This window comes from Anomaloglossus baeobatrachus, chromosome 4 (assembly GCF_048569485.1).
Source record: "Anomaloglossus baeobatrachus isolate aAnoBae1 chromosome 4, aAnoBae1.hap1, whole genome shotgun sequence".
NCBI lineage: Eukaryota > Metazoa > Chordata > Amphibia > Anura > Aromobatidae > Anomaloglossus > Anomaloglossus baeobatrachus.
In genome coordinates this window covers 284,948,965-284,971,568 of record NC_134356.1, presented here as the reverse complement: position 1 = coordinate 284,971,568, position 22,604 = coordinate 284,948,965, and the positions used below count along the sequence as shown (strand labels likewise).

Genomic DNA, 22,604 nt, shown 5'->3' with positions numbered 1-22,604 from the left:
ACACACCCCACTTGACTGGCATCGGTTGAGCTCCCTTTTGAAAAAGAAAAAGATGCTTTGCATGAAGCACTCTCAAAAATACGCGTGCCTTTCCCGTCCCCTGGCTGACCCAGGGGAAGAAAAGTCCTCTGAGAGCCATGACTTGTTCATCTTGGTTCTTTTAGAGACACAGCGAGGGGACTCCAACCACAGTCTCCCTCGTTTCCACTCACTGGGCCACACACACCCCACTTGACTGGCATCGGTTGAGCTCCCTTTTGAAAAAGAAAAAGATGCTTTGCATGAAGCACTCTCAAAAATACGCGTGCCTTTCCCGTCCCCTGGCTGACCCAGGGGAAGAAAAGTCCTCTGAGAGCCATGACTTGTTCATCTTGGTTCTTTTAGAGACACAGCGAGGGGACTCCAACCACAGTCTCCCTGGTTGCCACTCACTGGGCCACACACACCCCACTTGACTGGCATCGGTTGAGCTCCCTTTTGAAAAAGAAAAAGATGCTTTGCATGAAGCACTCTCAAAAATACGCGTGCCTTTCCCGTCCCCTGGCTGACCCAGGGGAAGAAAAGTCCTCTGAGAGCCATGTCCACATTGTCAGTGGACAGACACGTGTGCTTATCTGCCAGGAGACCCACAGCGGCACTGAAGACAGGTTCCGAGAGAACGCTGGCTGCAGGACACGACAAGATCCCCAAGACGTACGTGGCGAGCTCAGGCAATTTATCAAGATTGGAAGCCAAGAATGAGCAGGGCTCAAGTTGCACATTAATGGAATCGATGTTTCCTTGCATATACTCATATATCTGTGTGTCCTCCTCTTTTTCCTTGTCCAGCTCTTTTGTTTTCGCATGAGTATATGTCCTTGTCACTTTCCCATGTGTTGTGAGTTGTTTGTGACCTTTTGGACACCTTTGAGGGTGTTTTCTAGGTGTTTTTCTGTGTTTGTGATTGCCTGCCATTGTTTCCTATGCAGTTCGAGTTCGGTTCGTCGAACGTTCGACGAACCGAACTCGAACGGGAGGTCCGTTCGGCGAACCAACCTCGAGCCGAACCGCGACCGGTTCGCTCATCTCTAGTGCTAAGTCATGTTTGCTTAGCTATTGCTCTCCAGACTTTTCCAGTAATCATTGTATGGTAGTTGTGTATTGATAATGTAATTACCTTAGTAGCCATTGTCTAGTCGGTGAGTTGCCGACTCCATGTAGATATACTGAGTCTTTCTATGCACATCATTTAAATGAACATTATCCATGCAGCTTGAAATTCATCCAATGGGAGAAGCAATCTTGTCCAACCAATCGATGAGGACGCAGTGTATCCTAAGGGAAGGTTATGGCTATAAAAGGGACTTCTTTAAGCCACCAGGGTTGATGAAGGTTGATGGATGCTGATGGATCCAGTCTAAGCTCTTTGGAGCTGACTTGAGGATCAGGATATCTTATGGCTTCAATCTAGGGACTCCGGTTCCGGTTGGAGACCATATCCACAGCCTAGGGATTTCGACTTCGGCTGCCAGGATTGTAACATCATACCAGGACTACCTAAGGAGGACACTCAGGTTGGGACAGTTCAGTCACCTGTTACAGACTTGGCAGACCTCACACAGCTTCCTGAATCTGGCATTATTCCTTTCTCGGTGGGTGCCCGCCAAAAGCGGGGTGCTGCTGGATTGGAGTAAGAGCCCTAGAAGCTCTGAGGCATGGACATTCTAAATCCCTGGTGAGCCAGCAGAAGAATGAGACTCTGTTGCCTGTTACATTTGTGTGTTTTGCTGGTTATGTGTTATGTGCCGTTAATTGTTTGGGGATCCGATAAAGTCTAATTATTGTGGTTCCCTCACCCTGTGTTGTCTGAGTAGTGTTACGCCCACGGTTAAGGAGGCCGGCGTTCAGTTGGGATAAGCCCTGAGCCACGCTGTCTTTCTAAAGGCGGCAGGTTTTAGTGGACGAGAGCACCCACTGAGCCCCGTGTCTCCACAATTGGTGGCAGCAGTGGGATACTACTCAGCCTGTTTTACCCAGGGGAGCTGCAGCGGACTGGTGTTTTCGGACACCGTCCAGGGCTCAACAACCAGGGAGGCACATAAGCATACCCAGCAGGCCATAGGGGAGGCATTCAGGTTTCGGACGCTGCCATGTCCAACCCCACCAGCTCAGCCATGGGACAATGACCAGAGAGGAGATACGACTGAAGTAGTAAATGGATGCTATAGGATCTGTGCCAGAGGCGAAAGATTGACTACAGGAACACTGACACTCGGTCGAACTTGATCCGGGAATTAGTCCATTGGGATGCCCAGAATGATGCAGAGGACGATGAGGATACCGCCGATGTGGTACCAGAGGATGTAAACTGTGTGTCTCATCCTAGATCCAGTGACAGTCTGGAAACAAACCAAGCCCAAGCAGACCGAGTCAGGGAATTGTTGGCTGCATTGGGGCCTGAAGCTTCAAGAGAAGAGAGGGCTGGAGTTCTGCAATTCGTGTTGGGAGTTCCAATTTCCTTACCATCAGCACCTACCTCCAGGATAGACCACCACCAAAGAAGTCTTCTTCGCTACAGGGACGTGCCAGTGTTTAATGATTCCAGCACTGAGATAGATGAACACTTGCAAAACTTTGAGGTGCTAATGCGTATGCACCAGGTGCCCACAGATGAGTGGTCCAAATACCTGTGGACAAGCTTGCCGGTCCGGGCCCAGGAGACTGTCCGATCACTTGGGCCTCAGGACTGCTTGGACTACGGAATTATTAAGGACCCTGATGTGGATCTTTCTAACATCTTTTCCAAGGATAATTCACATTCCCAGTCTCCAGCATCCACTTCTGAGCAAAGAACCGTGAGTAAGCCTAACCACACTGTGGCTATTGACTGGGAGAGGATTGATAGTGGTAGATTTGTGCAGGCCCAACTCATGGACCCCACCTTAGTGCTTGTCCACAATATGGCTGCTCAACTTGGGGGAGGTAATCAGGGGGAGGTGTATAGATGGGAGCCTCTGTTGCTGACCTCACCATTAAAAAGGACAATGCCGTCAAGAGGAGAAGGATGATCGGAAGCCTATCATGTCTGGCTAATATTAAGAAGGGGGAGGAATGTGACGACATGGACTCTCATGGGTTAAAGTTTCTTAACATTCAGCCAGACTATTGTTCTTATGTGTGCTAAGTCATGTTTGCTTAGCTATTGCTCTCCAGACTTTTCCAGCAATCATTGTATTGTAGTTGTGTATTGATAATGTAATTACCTTAGTAGCCATTGTCTAGTCGGTGACTTGCCGACTCCATGTAGATATACTGAGTCTTTCTATGCACATCATTTAAATGAACATTATCCATGCAGCTTGAAATTCATCCAATGGGAGAAGCAATCTTGTCCAACCAATCGATGAGGACGCAGTGTATCCTAAGGGAAGGTTATGGCTATAAAAGGGACTTCTTTAAGCCACCAGGGTTGATGAAGGTTGATGGATGCTGATGGATCCAGTCTAAGCTCTTTGGAGCTGACTTGAAGATCAGGATATCTTATGGCTTCAATCTAGGGACTCCGGTTCCGGTTGGAGACCATATCCACAGCCTAGGGATTTCGACTCCGGCTGCCAGGATTGTAACATCATACCAGGACTACCTAAGGAGGACACTCAGGTTGGGACAGTTCAGTCACCTGTTACAGACTTTGCAGACCTCACACAGCTTCCTGAATCTGGCATTATTCCTTTCTCGGTGGGTGCCCACCAAAAGCGGGGTGCTGCTGGACTGGAGTAAGCGGGCCTGGAAGCTCTGAGGCATGGACATTCTAAATCCCTGGTGAGCCAGCAGAAGGGTGAGACTTTGTTGCCTGTTACATTTGTGTGTTTTGCTGGTTATGTGTTATGTGCCGTTAATTGTTTGGGGATCCAATAAAGTCTAATTATTGTGGTTCCCTCACCCTGTGTTGTCTGAGTAGTGTTACGCCCACGGTTAAAGAGGCCGGCGTTCAGTTGGGATGAGCCCTGAGCCACGCTGTCTTTCTAAAGGCGGCGGGTTTTAGTGGACGAGAGCACCCACTGAGCCCCGTGTCTACACACTGTGTGCGTAGCTATGGTGTAAAAATAAAAAAATAAATTTAAAGGATTTGCGTAGGTTCCCCATATTATGATACCCAGCACAGATAAAGCATACAGCTACAGGCTACATTCCCCAGCCATGCACTTATCTTGGCTGTGTATCAAAATAAGAGGGACTGAATGCAGCTTTTTAACAAATATTGAAATAAATAACTTTAAAAATGGCGTCTAGCTCCCCCCCCCCCACACTTTTGATACCCAGCCTGATAAAACCAACAACTGGGGGCTGGTATACTCAGACTGGGGAAACCCATGCTTATTGGGTCACCCCAGCCTAACAATAGCAGCTTGCAGCCATCCAGGATTGTTGCATCCATTAGATGCAACAATTCCGGAACTTTACCCGCCTCATTCCAATTGCCCTGGTGCGGTGGCAACCGGGGTATTAAGAGGTTAATAACGTTCACAGCTGCCACTAAGTCCTAGATTAGTAATGGGAGTTACCTCTGAGACCCCCCATTACTAATCAGCAAGTGAAAAGAAATACAAACAACCAATAAGCATGGGTTGAATACATCAACAATTACTTTTTCCCTGATCTTGTTACAAGAGTAAAAACAATATCTTTAACTGTATTCTTTATATAACTTTAAATAAAACTTACTAATTCATTTTGAAGAAGTGAAGATCCATCAACATCCTCCATTCACATTTAGTTCAGAATTAGAGATGAGCGAACCTTTGGAAGTTCGGTTCAGAGGGTACAGTTGAACCTTAAATAAAGTTCGGTTTGTGACCCAGGCTTCACCCAAACCTCAATGGAAGTCAGTAATTGGGCAGTTCATGTCTCCACCCACAGGCAGCCAGCTATAAGAAGAAAAGTTCTGTCGGAAAGTGGGCAGAGTTTCTCAATTTTCTTTATTTTTTTTGTGTGCACATTACATCTGATCATGCTGATTTTACCCCAGTGTGAGCTTTTCAAATACTGTATGCGGCTTGCATGGGGCTGAGCATCAATCATACCCAACCACAGCTTGCTTGAGTGGTTTGCACTTGTAGTTCGCTTGAACTTTGAACACCCAAACTCTGTTTCTTTTGTAGTCTGCATTTGAACCTGAACTTCGAACCTTACACTTTAGTTTCGTTCATCTCTATTCAAGATCCTGTAAGCACCATTTTAGATCCTATGCTCTATACAGGACTAGTATTTGAAAGGGAGTTGGCCTAGCTATTGAAGTAAGAAGTTAGCCTGCCCCTTTCACACGCAACTCTGTCAACACAGGAATCTGAGCACAAACCCAAAATTTGAGTTGTCCGGAGCCAGTGGCAGATATAGACAGAAGTGCAATAACAATATATGGACCCCTTGCAGTCCAAAAGCTCATGATAATGCACAATTCCACTAAGTTTGGAGGTGTAAATGGCCCCCTTATCACTTGGGCCTCTGCACCGGTTGCGCTAATGATATGTTTGCCCCTGTCTGGAGCATTGATGGACATCAGCTGATTTAAAAAATTATCTGTAAATGTGAACTTAATATACTTCTGGTAGAGAATTATGTGAATGACCTTTTTAATTAATTTTTAAGACTGAATGGGAGGCTACGGCATTATCTCCTGCACAAGGTGAGACTTTAAGACAGTGATGTCTATGTCTGCAAAGGATGTACTCCAACAACTTGAAAAATACTGCTTTACACAATTATGAACAGGCAAGGAAAACAAAACTTTATATGAGTGAATCATGATGACGCAGGTGTAAAATTACTTAAAATAACAGTGAACAGTATGCACAACAATAAAATAAAGAAGAATCTACTGGACAGAAATGTTAAAAACTATTGGAAAAAAAAGTCAATCATGTGATGATAATGAAATCCAATTGATTTACATTATTTCTGAAACCCTTCATCCAGTGCCATCATATAATATATAATATTACAATGGCAGAAAATCATTTTGTTATGCTGCCTGTGACAAATCACCATCTAGCACAATCTATAAAAATGTATAAAAGCAAAATGTTTACAGTTCTGCTGTGAAATCAAATACAGGTTGTGAAGGTGACAGAGGTAGAATTAAAAAAAAAAGAGTACATTTTTATGAAATGAGAAATTACATACGATCAATAGTAAATGTAACCCTTTCAGGACATGGCTAATTTTGGCCTTAAATAAACAGCTAATGCTTCAGATTTTTTATTTTTTTGTTTGTTTTTTTTAATCTCACCGTATCCTTAGATCCATAACCAAGAGAGCGTTCTCAATTGAAATTGACAAGAATGAACTAAATCTTAAAGAAGTTATCCACTACCCTAACACTATTTTTTATTAATCAATCATGCTATTATGTGCAACTAAATGCACCCATACGTTTGTTATAGTAATATAATCCTTTTATCTTGCAGATAGCATCACTTGGTGTCTGCAGCTGCAGCTCCAATGTTAACATCCATCACTTCTCCACCCCAGGCTTACTGTGCTCGGTTAATGCACATTCCATAATGCAATATAGCAGCATGTGATCCAGCACTTAGCACAACCACTCCCTTCTTCACCCTGTGCTGCTGAAAATATTGGGAGATGCCAAGTGTCAGAATAGCTCAGCATAGGTACCAGCCAATCTGGCAAATTTCAGATGGCCAGTATAGCCTTGCAACTGTGTTTTTTAAGCAAATTTCAGTGCTTTTCAGCGGTTCATGTCAGTGATTGCATTACCTAAACCCTTTGTTAGTGAAGTGCCGTGATCTGACTTTCAAAAGAAAAGGTGTCAGCCCATGTTATTACTGCTGAATGAAATTTTCAACTCAGCTTGTGTCAGGCAGTGAAGAAGACTAATTGTGATTTAATCCAAAATGTTAACACCCACCATCAGGGGCCCAGTGACAACTTCTTTCATTTGGTCTGATTTCAGTGCTGCAGGAGGAAGAAGAATCAGCATGACAATCCAGTAGATTTTGAGCCCTGTTGGGATGTACTCATAGAATTTATATACCCAATAAAGTATAATACAAAAGGTATTGTTTTGAAAAGCTATGATGTATGGCAAGGGGGCGAAAAAGTAGTAGAAACCCCATTTCAGTAAAACTTTTTTTTATCTACATTTCCTACTTAAAAGACTTTTAAAAGTTTAATTCCTAGCTGTATGTCCTTAGGATATGAATTAATGAACAAACAAATATGCAAATTGATACAAAAAGAAGAAAGACATATATACCCATGTATTTTTAGGATATACCCTCTCTTTATCTCCAGTGGTCTAGCCTTTGGGGCTGGAGAAGAATTTCAATATATATAAGATTTTGCAAATTCGTCATAACTGTTTGATTTGCGTGGAATTTATTTGCTGCAAATTGCAAGTACTGTAATTGGCTGGCAAATGAGAAAGAGAGGGAAATTTACCTTTCCGAACTATTGAACAGCTGTGAGGATGTAAGAAGTACGTGTGCCATTGGATTACAAATACAGAGCAGAGCAATTAGTACATTTCAGTAATCAATTACTCTGGCCTCCTCTCTGATGCTTCAGCAGTGTGAAATGTTGTTGGGCATTGTTTTTTTTTTAATTTTGTGATCCCCATATATCAAATTATAAATTATTGGAATTTGCTGGAGCCTGTAAATTTCAGTAAGGCTTCCGTCCACACGCTGCATTCTAGTTTGACAACAAAAATGCACCCTCTGGCAGACTCTTGACAAATGTAAACACTGCATTTGACAAAAAAACGTAAAAAGCATGCATTTTCCCTGCGTTTGGGCTGCGCTTGGGCCTCTGACATCATTGCTGTGACACAAGAAGTGGTGCGGGGCCCACAGCTGTGACATCGGAGCTTCACCCAATTTCATTCTCATCGCATGGCTCAGTCTCTATGTCGCGGCCTGATTTGCGGTCACAGGTGAAGGACTCCAGCTGTGACCTGAAATCACTTGAATGATGGCACCATTGATCGCGCGGCTCACTTCACTCACTCAGGAGACTTGTTGTCACATGTGGAGGACTCCAGCTGTGACTGTGGGTAACCTGAGTGACGTCACCACTGATGTGTGACTCACTTCAGTTACTGCGTGGAGCTCACAGCAAGCGGTTGTACTCTATGGCTGCTCACTGTGAGCTTCCAATGTAGCAGAACTTGAAGCGTCGTGGGACCTCGTGTGGATTACGTCGAACCTTAAAGGGTATTCGGGGTTAATAAATTGGTGAAAAAGGGTTTTTTTTTTCTTTAATTCCAAATAATGGATTTTTTGGGTGTATGTATTTATTTACTTTTACTTACATATTAATCATGGGGGGTGTCTCACAGACACCTGTAATGATTAACCTAGGACTTAGTGGCTGCTATGGACTGCCATTAACTCCTTATTACCCCGATTTCCACCGCACCAGGGTAATCGGGATGAGCTAGGTAAGGTCCCGGAACTGTCACATCTAATGGATGCGGCAATTCCGGGTGGCTGCTGGCTGATATTTTTAGGCTGGGGGGCAGCCTCAAAACTATAGGCCTCCCCAGTCTGAGAATACCAGCCAGAAGCTATGTGGCTTCATCTTGGCTGGGTATCAATTGGGGGGTGACCGCACGTGATTGGTGGCAGTCTGACAGCTGTGACTCAGTGTGGGGATGTGTCTGACTGCAACCAATCATAGGCGCCTTTGGGTGGGGGAAGCAGTGAATATGAGATGAGCCAAAAGAGCGGTAGGCACTTTCAGAAGGAGGAGAAGCAGCAGGAACAGTGTGACAGCCGCGTCGGTGATCGGTGAGTATGAAGGAGGGAGAGGGGGGAGAGGGAGACACAGACAGAGAGAGAAAGAGACCGAGACCAACAGAGAGACCGATAGACACGCGTTTTTGTTGACAAGAACAGATGCAAAATGCAACCAAAATGCAGTGCAAACGCACAGCTAAACATTTTGGTTGCGTTTTGACACACCTCATTCATTTCAATAGGTGGAAAATGCAACCAAAAAGCAATTAAGAAGTGACATGCTGCTTTTTTTTCTGCAACTATTTTGACAAATATTTGTCAAACAAAACGCTGCTTAAAAAAAGCAATGTGCGCATGGAAATTTCTAATTTATCATAGACTTAGCTGGGGAAGCAAAACGCATACATTTTGTCAATGACAGTGCAGTTTAGAATGCAACCAAAACGCAAGAAAAAAAACGCAACATGCGCACATAGCCTAAATTTTACTCAAAGTCAATCCTCTGTAGATCAATCAGTTCATCTCCATCTAGGGCCCCTACTGATAATGAAAATGAAAAGGAGATTACATAAAGTTTTGTACTTCAAGGTGATAAAAAAACAAATATGTAGCTAAAGGGGTTTTCCCACTAACAAAGTTAACTTTTAAAGTTAATTTTAATCAATAGATCATGGAATAATAATAATACCTTATACAATTGGATGTGATTTAAAAAATGTTGCTGTGCTGAGATAATCTTATATATGTGCCCCTGCTATGTACTGTGTAATGGCCGTGTCTGAACGTACAGGGACATAGTCTGATCATACCACATCTCCTGGGTAGGGGCTGAAGCAAAAAAGAATACAGACATTACAGCAAGGGATCACAAATTACTATCTTTAAAGTATAACATTTTTTAAAAAACAGGCAGGGAAATGCTTTCACTCGTAAAAATAATCAGTTGTGATCCCATGCTGTGCTATTTGTATACACTCTTTTGCATCCTCCGCTGCCCAGGAGATGTGGTATGATCAGACCATACATACATGTCCCTGTACGGTCAGACACGGCCATTACACATTACATAGGAGGGGCACATATATAAGATTATCTCAGCCCAGGAGACGTGGTATGATCAGACCATGTCCCTGTATTGTCAGACACGGCCATTACACAGTACATAGGAGCGGCACATTTATAAGGTTATCTCAGCACTGGAACATTTTTTAAAAAACACATCCAATTGTGGAAATTATTATTATTTCAAGATCTATTGATTAAAACTGACTTTAAAGTGAACTTTGTTGATGAGAAAACGCCTTTAAGTTCAAGTATCAATGAACTAAATGTTATAGCTGTGTAATAAGGTTTATGTAATATTTACTTTGAAATATAGCACATTTTTGAAAATGCCCATTAAAAGCATTTAAAAGGAATCTGTCAGTAACATCAACCCCCACAAACTGGCTAATGGAAATGCAGGTCATTAAAATGTAAATCCATTGAAACTTTTATAGCTTGTAAATGTTGCTGCATTTCCAAGAAATTAGAGTTTTGATCTACATGCAAATGAGACATTAAGTGCCCAAGATATAGCAGTGCACTTTAAAAGTTCGAATGTCTCACAAAAATGTTTTCCCACCTAGCACCAACTTCTAGATCTTGTTTGATAGCTTAGTGCCTGATTTCCTTGCCTGGTTCCTGACATACACAGAAAGTTATCTATAATCAAACTAAAGAGACTGGTGCTTGGCAGGAAAAAGTTCAGAAGGCTGTGGCTTGTCAAATGCTTTATTAAGCCCACTGTCACACACAGTGAGATCGCTAGCGAGATTGCTGAAAGGTCACAGGTTTTGTGACGTATCAGCGACCTCGCTAGCGATATCGCTGTGTGTGAAAAGCAGCAGCGAGCGGGCCCCTGCTGCGAGGTCACTGATCGTGACAAAACGATCATTGGTCTCCCGCTGTGCAGCACGCATCGGCGTGCTTGACAGTGGGAGACTAATGAGCGTCCAGCATCGGACTGGCTACTGGAGGAATCTCTAGTAATGCCAGGCCTGAATTCAGTTACCTGCATTGCACTCCGGAGCTCTCACCTGAGCTCCAGAGTGAAGCCTAGACTGAACCGCGAGCATCGAGTGATTGATTCCCTGGTGATTGCGGTTCAGTTCATGACAGCTGCAGACATCCCGGGCTGATTTCCGGTGCTCTCACCTGAACTCCAGATTGCACCCAGGCCTGTCCGCAGCTGTTATGATCTGAACCAGAATCGCCGGGGAATCAATCACTCGGCGCTCGCGGTGCAGTCCTGCAAACTCTGAGATCAGTCCAGGCTATAGGTGAGAGCTCCGGAGTGCAAAGCAGGTAACTGAATCCAGGCCTGGCATTACAGGAGATTCCTCCGGTAGCCAGCAGGGAGCCGTCGTTACACGGGTCGCTGGTGGCTGGTGGCTGATCTCTGATCGCTGTGGAGATCTGCCTGATTGACAGCTCACCAGCGACCATGTAGCGATGTTCCAGCGATCCCTGCCAGGTCGGATCGCTGGTTAGATCGCCAGTGCATCGCTACGTGTAACAGGACCCTTACACCTAGAGCACTTAAAACCTCATTTGCATATGAATGAAAATGCTAACTACTCAGAAATGCTGCAACAGATAAAGATATAAAGGTGTCAATAGTTTACATTTCAAAGGATTTCATACTCATATATGCCATTTGGAGATGTTCACCTGACTTACAGATCACCTTTAAAGAATGTTCAGAAAATATTTTTTACAACACAACACCACCACAATCATCCTGAACACTTGACACAAGACAGTGTATAACTATAAAGACCTCTGTTACTTGGAAACCTTTTCCAATAATCAATATGTCCAATTTTAGTGATTCTGACCCTTTATAACCTAATATTCTTAGTTGAGCGGAGTGGAACCGTATGGTGCTCTTACCACTTACCGATGTGCACCTAATAAAGTGACAACTGTGTATACACTATAACAGTAGTGCATTTTTTATATATTTTAACATACTTATAGAAGAAGTGGAGCATGACTTAAGATTATTTGGCCTAACCAAGCACTAAGACATATGTCACAGGATACAAATGGTCATAATATTATATCATTTTATAAATTGCATTCCAATTACATTTTATTATTTATCTCAATATACTCTATTTAATGAAAAACACCCAATAAAAAGTTGCATTTTTGACATGAAAGTAAATGTTCTACATTTTAGGGAACATTGTCTTTGTAGATATTTTCAGAAAACAAGAAATTGTACTTTATTATGTGTGGAACATATGTCTCTTGGGATGACGATCCATACTGCTACCATAAAAGTAGAGTTAACCTTCTCTTCTGCTCCACAGTAACCGCAGGTGCCTGAAGGAATGACCACAAACCATTAACTTTATCACAGCCCGACTGAGTAAACAGGAAAAATTCGGAAATCTCCCAGATAACGATTACCGGAATATTCACCGGTGCTTAAACTTTTCGCGAGAACATTAAAACAATATTTACATTTGCATGTTACTCAAGTGAATTGCAAAGCACAGGTGGCATCACTTGATAATAACCACGGCTGTGAAAGATTTGCCTTTTGCTAAAGAAAGTATTAGAGCACCCATCCTTGTAGAAAAGAAACCCTCAATTTTCTGTTTATGAAGTCTTCCGATAAAGCTAATGTGCTTTCAACGCCTTTTACAATGCACATCCTGCTTCCCAAGGGAATCATTTCTATTCTGAAACCATTTGTATTATTTCCATTCAACATGTGAGCTTTCAAAGACTTCTAATAATTCAAAACTAAAAAAAAAAAAAATCTTTCAGGCTCATTAATATGCATGTTATCTGTCAGTTCATTTGTCCCAGTATTTACTCTGAAGTTGCCTATTCGGCAACTTTACATTTCTTTTGTCTCAAACCATTTCCTTATTTTATTTCATCATCTGGACTGTTTTTTATAAGTCTTACCAAAAGGCGGTAGCACAAAAGGCTGATACATCTAGTTACATTAAAGCTAATCTAATTCTAGGTAGGGCGACAGCAGTGAAACAATGCTTCAAATGCTTTTTTATGTGATAAGCCTGCATATCAGTTTTGTATTGGATTTATATATAATTTGCCTTTTTCTGCTGAAAGAAAAAGAATTTCAAAATCATATGTCAAAAGGAAAAATAATCCAAAAGTGAGACAAAATTGTATACAATAAATTATTGAATTAGAACAAACAAAACACATTTTGTATTCAAAGCAAATGCAAAAAATTATTTATAGCAGAACCTGTTGTCTAATTGGGTACCATAAAATTATAAAAACTAGAAACAAATTCTTACAACATAAGGCAGTATCACTTCCATTTCTATCAGATAAATATGTAAAAACCCTCCTTAGGCTGGTTTCACATCAGCGGTATTTTGCCGCACTGCCGGTTCTGGCACAAAGGCAGTACAGTTCAATACAGTTGAATCCCGGCTAGATAAGGTGACATGCGGTCACATGCGGCCGCATCCGCATGTGACAGCATGTCACCTTGCCTTGCCGTGATTCCATTGAACTGTATTGCACTGTACCGCATTTGTGCTGTATCCGGCAGTGTGGCAGAATACCACTGATGTGAAATCAGCCTTAAGCAAGATCGCCCAACTAGCAGCTGTTAAGCCTGCTTTACATGTTATGATTTTGCATACGATATCGTATGCGATCGTAACCGCCCCCATCATATGTGCGGCACGTTCAATTTTGTTAAATGTGCCGCACAAACGATTAACCTTCCTGGAGTGGGAGGGACGTTCGGCGTCACAGCGACGTCACACAGCGGCCAGCCAATAAAAGCGGAGGGGCGGAGATGAGCGGGACGTAAACATCCCGCCCACCTCCTTCCTTCCATTGCCAGCGGGACGCAGGTAAGCTGTGGTCATCGTTCCTGGGGTGTCACACGGAGCAACATGACGTTCGATTTTTTGAAAATTAGGGAAGTGTCAACGATGAATGAGAAGGTGAGTATGTCTGCTCGTTCATAGCTGTCACACGCTACGATATCAGTAACGATGCTGGATGTGCATCACTTACGACGTGACCCCGCCGACATCTCGTTAGATATATCGTAGCGTGTAAAGCCCGCTTTAGCCATTGCGAGTTTGCTGATTATCTGTGGGATCACATGTTGTAGGAAACCTATCACATTTGTTACCTGCCTTTTTAAGATGATGAAATGTGTCTTCCCACGCTGACTATAGTTTATTGATATGTTGGTCTGTGTGCTGTTGTGTCCCAGTCCTGCTGGTGATTGTATTGTGTGGTGCATGGAATTGTTGTGAACATCTCCCATCATCTTGTTGTTTCCTCCCTGTTCTTCCTTTCCTTCTTACCTATTATTGTCTTATACCTCTGTGTGATCATGGTGTGAAACAGTCATTTTGGTTTCCCCTGTATGTCTATCTCTGTTGGTTTAATCACACTCCTGTCCCAGCCCTCCCCTGGTGTAGAGAGTATAAGATCAGGGCTGGTCAGGAGCAGGGCCAGGAAGGTGGCTTAGAGATCCTCACTTTCAGAGGTAACTCTGAGATCAGGGATAGCTGGGGTCACCCTAGCCTGAGGGCCAGTCTAGGAGCCCCTGTCCCCTGCTTTCTCCATAACAACTGAAGAGTTTAGGAGAAAAGATCCAGACTCAGTCACCCCTAAAGATACCCATCAATTTATTAATCTAGCTGTAAAAATCATTATGAAAGCAAGATCGCCCAACTAGCAGCTGTTAAGCCTGCTTTACATGTTATGATTTTGCATACGATATCGTATGCGATCGTAACCGCCCCCATCATATGTGCGGCACGTTCAATTTTGTTAAATGTGCCGCACAAACGATTAACCTTCCTTGAGTGGGCGGGACGTTCGGCGTCACATCGATGTCACGCGGCAGCCGGCCAATAGAAGCGGAGGGGCGGAGATGAGCGGGATGTAAACATCCCGCCCACCTTCTTCCTTCCGCATTGCTGGCCGGGAGCCGCAGGACGCAGGTAAGATCTGTTAATCATTCCCGGGGTGTCACACACAGCGATGTGTGATACCCCGGGTACGATGAACAACCTGACATTCAATTCATGAGGAATGAACGACGTGCGTGCGATGAACGTTATACCGTTCAATCGCAATCGCACGTAGCTGTTACATGCTACAATGTACCTTACGATGCCGGATGTGCGTCACTTATGACGTGACCCCGCCGACACATCGTAAGATATATTGTAGTGTGTAAAGCGGGCTTAAGAATACAAAATCTTATTATTTTACACTACTGATGTCATGATCCAGGCCGGATTTTCCCTGCTGCTGGTTACACCCAGCTCTGGCCTGGTCATGTCAGGGATTAACTTCCCTTGCCTTGTTCTGGATCCCAGGTTGCTATATACAGTTAGGTCCAGAAATATTTGGACAGTGACACAATTTTCGCGAGTTGGGCTCTGCATGCCACCACATTGGATTTGAAATGAAACCTCTACAACAGAATTCAAGTGCAGATTGTAACGTTTAATTTGAAGGTTTGAACAAAAATATCTGATAGAAATTGTAGGAATTGTACACATTTCTTTACAAACACTCCACATTTTAGGAGGTCAAAAGTAATTGGACAAATAAACCAAACCCAAACAAAATATTTTTATTTTCAATATTTTGTTGTGAATCCTTTGGAGGCAATCACTGCCTTAAGTCTGGAACCCATGGACATCACCAAACACTGGGTTTCCTTCTTCTTAATCCTTTGCCAGGCCTTTACAGCCACAGCCTTCAGGTCTTGCTTGTTTGTGGGTCTTTCCGTCTTAAGTCTGGATTTGAGCAAGTGAAATGCATGCTCAATTGGGTTAAGATCTGGTGATTGACTTGGCCATTGCAGAATGTTCCACTTTTTTGCACTCATGAACTCCTGGGTAGCTTTGGCTGTATGCTTGGGGTCATTGTCCATCTGTACTATGAAGCGCCGTCCGATCAACTTTGCGACATTTGGCTGAATCTGGGCTGAAAGTATATCCCGGTACACTTCAGAATTCATCCGGCTACTCTTGTCTGCTGTTATGTCATCAATAAACACAAATGACCCAGTGCCATTGAAAGCCATGCATGCCCATGCCATCACGTTGCCTCCACCATGTTTTACAGAGGATGTGGTGTGCCTTGGATCATGTGCCGTTCCCTTTCTTCTCCAAACTTTTTTCTTCCCATCATTCTGGTACAGGTTGATCTTTGTCTCATCTGTCCATAGAATACTTTTCCAGAACTGAGCTGGCTTCATGAGGTGTTTTTCAGCAAATTTAACTCTGGCCTGTCTATTTTTGGAATTGATGAATGGTTTGCATCTAGATGTGAACCCTTTGTATTTACTTTCATGGAGTCTTCTCTTTACTGTTGACTTAGAGACAGATACACCTACTTCACTGAGAGTGTTCTGGACTTCAGTTGATGTTGTGAACGGGTTCTTCTTCACCAAAGAAAGTATGCGGCGATCATCCACCACTGTTGTCATCTGTGGACGCCCAGGCCTTTTTGAGTTCCCAAGCTCACCAGTCAATTCCTTTTTTCTCAGAATGTACCCGACTGTTGATTTTGCTACTCCAAGCATGTCTGCTATCTCTCTGATGGATTTTTTCTTTTTTTTCAGCCTCAGGATGTTCTGCTTCACCTCAATTGAGAGTTTCTTAGACCGCATGTTGTCTGGTCACAGCAACAGCTTCCAAATGCAAAACCACACACCTGTAATCAACCCCAGACCTTTTAACTACTTCATTGATTAAAGGTTAACGAGGGAGACGCCTTCAGAGTTAATTGCAGCCCTTAGAGTCCCTTGTCCAATTACTTTTGGTCCCTTGAAAAAGAGGAGGCTATGCATTACAGAGCTATGATTCCTAAACCCTTTCTCCGATTTGGATGTGAAAACTCTCATATTGCAGCTGGGAGTGTGCACTTTCAGCCCATATTATACATATAATTGTATTTCTGAACATGTTTTTGTAAACAGCTAAAATAACAAAACTTGTGTCACTGTCCAAATATTTCTGGACCTAACTGTATATTGCCTCTCTACCTGTGGCTCAGTGCCAGTGATATTTTTGCCTTCCAGCTTGTATACTGGTTCTAGTGAGTGTTCCTGATCTGTCCTGCCTCCCTGCTAATGTGTCCTGACTTTGAAACTCCCCATTCGTCTGCCTGTCCCGGTCCCTGACCTCCCTCTCCTGTCTGTTGTTTGTGTTTCCCTCTGCATACCTTATCTCCAGGCTTCCGACTCGCTTCTGTTTTCTGACTTTGATATTGATCCTCCCTTTGCAGTGACTCGACTTTCCTGGCTAGACCCTGACTGTTTGACTACTCTATTGCCCTCTGGTGGTTCGCCTATTTACTGCTTGCTAAAGTTACTTTGCTGTACTTCAGCTGCCTTTCCATTACAGTGTTTCTTTGTCTCTACTTCACTATTCTGCTGCCACCTAGTGCGGATTACGCTGTAATATGTCTTACTAGCCTTTAAACAGCCTGACAACTGATATGTGAAGAGAACTAGGGGATTTGGATTTCTTCAAAAAATAGAATCCGGATCTTTCAAAGACTTCTGTACCTATTTATTATCGAAAGTTAAATTATAGGTTCCCTTTGTTACCTAAAACAAACAGTGATCCCTGCACTATCCTAAACAATATAAATTATGAATAATACAATTACAATGACTTGCCAGAACTGCGTTGACACTGTGTGATTATCGGAACAAGCATTCCTAGAAACGTTTATTCCCGATAATTGTGTAGTCAAACAGGTTGCCAATCAGCTGTTGAAATGCTAGTACATAAAGTGAAATTAACTTTTATTTTGAACAACAAACCATTGTTTCATTGGTGCTTTGTCCTGTGCTGCCGACAATAATGGCAGCCTATGCCCACTGATCGATCCATGACAGATTGCTCAGAACACATTTGTAGCATGGTCTGTTTGTTTCAACAGGCAATTAAATGATCGGTGGTCAATTGGTGCTACCTGTCGGCTGGTGTAACTGGACCTTGACTGATAGCCACTAAACACCATAAACCCAAGGAAACTGAAGATTAACTCTAACCAAAATGTAAAATCAATATTTATACTCCTTATTTAGGTAAGACCATATGAGTTATTAGGTATTAACCACAGTAGACCATCAAGACTATGATAGTATTTCTATCACTAAATTCAAATCCTTTCCAAGTAAAGGTGTATATTTATGTAGAAAATTAGTAAAGTTCATATATTCAGGTGCATTTTGCTCCATCTCTTCTGAGCACTAAGGCATTTAAAAAAACTCAGCATCTGCCCCTGCCAAAGGTATGTCCTAAAAAACATTACAGAGACCAGAGAAGATACCTAGAGGTGGTGTAGGTAGCAATCATAACTAGGGTCCATAGGCCAGCCAGTCACATAAGAAAGAGAAATTATGAGATGTAATTATGATTCTTTTTGCACAATAAGGTAAGCCTGAACATCTGCTATTTAACATCCAAACGACTTCACTTTATAATGTATACTGATTCTTACAGCCTATTACCAATAGGTATCAGCATCACCACTAGTATCGTAGTAGGTTTAGAGTTCAGGTACAATTTTTACTCTATGGTCCATGGATACCCAAGACACATCTTTGCTCGCACTGGTCATCACCCTTATGTACATGTATGTCATATCTCTTGATATATGAAAAATACAGATTATGGAGTATCCTGTGGTTGTGTAATATATATCTGAGATGTAATACCACTTTAAATTCAAGCCTAGATCATTGATAGAATTTACTGCATTTCATGCATGTGAAGTGCAGTTACAAACCAAAGTATAAGCTACAGTATATTATTTATTAAAAGCAAAATTACATTTTATTATGAAAAACTTGCTACAGTCAGATATTTATTAATATACAAACACATCCAATTAATTCAGTGGATATTCTGATATGTAACACACAAAGGTTTTGTTCAAACCACAAAACCACAAATCCCTTGAACTCCCGGTAGTATAAATGATGAACATAATTTTACTGACCATTACAAAGCTGCCAATCTATAGGGCAGAGTAGGAATACTTTTGTGAATGAGAATCCATTTACAAAAGCATAACAACGATTTAAAGTGAAACTGTATGCTAAAATATGGTGTCCAATCTGTAGGCAGCATGCATCAGGCACTGGATATTAATATAGCCAAGTTGTCATTGCTCAACGCCAGGGCTTGATCCGGTGACCTCTGGTTATGAGGTCGTTATCTGTTGGACCACAGCCTGTTTTGTCATGGTCCAACTTCTGTGATCTTTTCTTCTTTTTCTCTGCCTTTCCTTGCTGTTTTATTTCTATTCAGGTGCGTTCACTTCCACATTTTGTTTGCCCTATCACATCTTTGGAGGGGTAATTTATACTCGCTATGCACATGCCTTCTCATGCTGACTATTTTCTAAGATTGATGGATGTTTGGAGTCCAATCTCCTCCTTTCAGGATAATCTTTGCTGAGTAGTCAGTTTTACTTTTCCCTACAGTTGTTTTTGTGTTTGCTTTTCTAGGATTCTCCCATTCTGTTGCATTTAGGATTTAGAGGGTTTCTCTCGGGGTCTTCTATCTGCCCTGTAAGACTATGTGAGCATATCTTTAGCCCTGTGTCTCATCCTCCGGCTGTGTACACTTCTTTTATGTTATAGTTTAGTGCACACTTAAGGACACTCATGGTTAGCCTACGTTGAGTGGGGGCACCATTCCGTAACTTTAGGCTGCCAACTTACATGGTCAGACAGGGACAAAACAAGGTCAGGTTTAGGGTTCTCCTACTCTATATAGGGACCTGTGGTTAACATCTCCCCTAGTTTGTTTGTCCCCATGTGAGTGGAAAGGGTTAGCCATAACACAGTTATGTCTGACTCTGAAATGCTGCTGCATTTCAGAAAAAAACATACTTGTAAAGCCACCGGGGACCAAGCTGCATGGGTGACTAGTTGAACAGGCGGGTCCCCAACAGAATCTCTTCACTCGTTGCCGTGGATTGACAGGTCTCTGCCTATACGTACACATAGACATATCGAACAAGCCTCTCATAGACTTACATTGAGAACTTGTGACCGCTAATTCTGACTTCTAGTGAGAAGCTGCAGTCACAAGATATCATGTGGATTGAAGCCAGGAAAAGCAGAAGACAGCGATTAGTAAGAATTTTACTAGCAGTAGGGAACTTGCATTAGTGATAACTCTCCAGCAGTGAAACAAAAAAAACTCCAAAGTAGTACTTTAAAGGGGAACTCCGGGGAGATAAAAAAAGAGTATTCACATGGAAATACCTTCATAAACTATAAAGTTGATATCCATTGTGCTGTTTACAATAATTGTAGTATCTGCTTGTGTGACACTAAATCTTCTCCTTAGTCCCCTTTCAGAGATATTACATGACAGATCAGGGGTTTGCAGCCTTCTCCTGGTTTCTAATAACAGCTAGCCCCATAAAAACATTTCCTCTCATTCAGTCTGAGACTAGGTGGTGTGGCCAAGCTCCATGCCCTGTGTTTTTTGTCTTTGCTTTTTATACCAGAGCCCCTTTTATTCTTCATGCTAATTAACACCTGCTTTTACTCAAACTGTAACTTTATCTGCTTTATGAGCGAATATTTCAGACGCCATTTCTTTTCCTGTGTCCCCTGCTGCAGTGGAGAGTAAGATGCTTTTCTCAAGCTGAGGGATATGTGTGAATCTATAGTGATAAAGTTGCAGCTGGAGTGATAGTAGGTGTAAATTAGCAATCCTAAATCCTGAGTAGAAGAGGGATGGGGAGTTCAGTCATACAAAGTCTGAACACACAGGACATGTAGCTTGGTAGGGACTTGTAAGAAGGTGACCAGAAGAAAATACTCAAATTCAGTGCCCGATGGAATTTGTGCACCAAGATCGCCATGTGCCTCAGGGGCAGGATCACCAAGAACAAATCTGTCAGAAGAATGTTTCCTCGAGGAAAGAATTAGAAGGAGTCAGGTGATCACTGTGGCGCAGTTATCAAATATAAAAGGCTTGGCCAGCAGTTGGAAGGGAAAGTTAGTGCCAAGGTCATCAGGGGAATGGATGTCTGCAGCAGATCTGGAAGTTCACTAAACCCAAAGGAACCTGAAACCTTCATACCACTACCAGAGGAATCCAAAGACAAAATACAATCACCATAGGAACTTGAAGGCCTAATATCATTTCCAGAGGAAGCCAATGGCTAAACAGCAAACATTATCACCAGGAGAGGACCACTCTACACAGTCAAGCACCAAAAATTGGACATCAAGAACGAGAGATTGAGAAGCAGACATTTATTAAAGCGCATTAACACTAGAAGTCCCAGAAATTTCGAGCTCCCCCCTGGACTCCCGACAGAGGGTCAAATGACCCTTAGTCCAAACTGAATAGAACTAACTAGAAACTAAATGGCTAAACACAATGGAAAACAACAACCTCCTGTGGTGCGACAGTAATGGCTTTAATTACAGAACAAAAGACGGTGATTATAGGATGTTGGCTAAAATCCTTCAGGTTATTCAACCCGTCTCTGGGTTACAAAGGTAGAAATGTTAAATGACCCCTCTCTGGGACTTCTAGTGTTAAGGATGAGCAGACCTGTAGATGTTAGGGTTTCCCAGGTTTGGCCAGACTTTAGTTAAAAGTTCTGTTCAATAACCAGACTTGACACATACTTGACCCCGGACACCAAACCCCACATAAGTTATTGTGGACCAAAACATTGGTACTGTAAAATGCCTGTAAACTGGTAAGGGCTAGTGGGTGGAAAAGGAAGCAAAACAGGGGTAAGAACATGATAATTTCCCTACAAACAAATGTGGATAGGCAATAAATAAAAAACTGATCTGAGGTATCCTCTAGTTTTGATTATCAGATAGGGTAAAGCAGACAGCTGCAGGCTTCAAACCTCAGCTGTCTGCTTTATCTTGATTGGTTATCAAAAATAGAGGGATCCCATGCCTTTTTAAAAAATGATTTAGTTATAAATAAATAAATAAATAATTGAAAAATAAAGTTTGATAACCAGCCAAGATAAAGAAAACAGTCTTAGGGTCTGGTATTTTCAGGCTGGGAAGGTCCATCATTATTTGGCCCTTCCCAACATTAAAGTAGCAGTTTACAGCCACCCCAGAAGTGGCACATTCATTCGATGCACTAATTCTTACACCTTTCCATGGTCTTACCAATTGCTCTGATGCTGTGGCAATTGGGGTAATATTTTTGGGGTTGACACTTGTGATTTGACAGCTGGCATTAAGCCCATTAGTTACTAATAGAGAGGCTTCTATCTTATACCCCCATTACTAACCCGATAACAAACAGTGGAAAAAGACTCCCCCACACTCCCTCATTGACCAATTTATCAATTTAAAAAATTCCTTGATGCTCTGACATAATCCATTGGTGATTATAGACTCCCCCACACTCTCTTGTTCTTCAAATTATTAACTAAAAGAAAATTGTCAAACTTCCAACGTAATCCAATGGTATAATGTCTCATGACAACCATCGGATCCTATGGATCCTTATTCTGAATGTTCTGAGAAAGATGCTCCATGGGTCAAGAGCATGAGAAATTCTGTGCCTGCCGCTGATGGGGAGTGACCTATAGAGCCTTGTTCCCAGTTTGGGGTTAACATGTTGTAATACTGCCCTGCGGCCCAGTTTCTGAAGGAAGGGAATCATGAACTGCTTCAGTATATCACAGTACATGTTGGCATTCATGGCTTCCTCAATGAACTGTAGTTCCCCACAGCTGGCTACACTTGTGCAGTCTCAGACCATGACAGTCCCACCAATATGTTTGACTGTAGGTAAGACACACTTGTCTTTGTATTCC

At 42.4% G+C, this 22,604-nt stretch overlaps 1 protein-coding gene across 1 annotated transcript in view; it reads right to left on the bottom strand.

Moving 5' to 3' along the window:
* TPH2 (tryptophan hydroxylase 2) overlaps positions 1-22,604 on the bottom strand; it is a 737,869-nt gene that overhangs the window by 425,986 nt on the left and 289,279 nt on the right. The gene's annotated exons all lie outside the window — the stretch shown is intronic.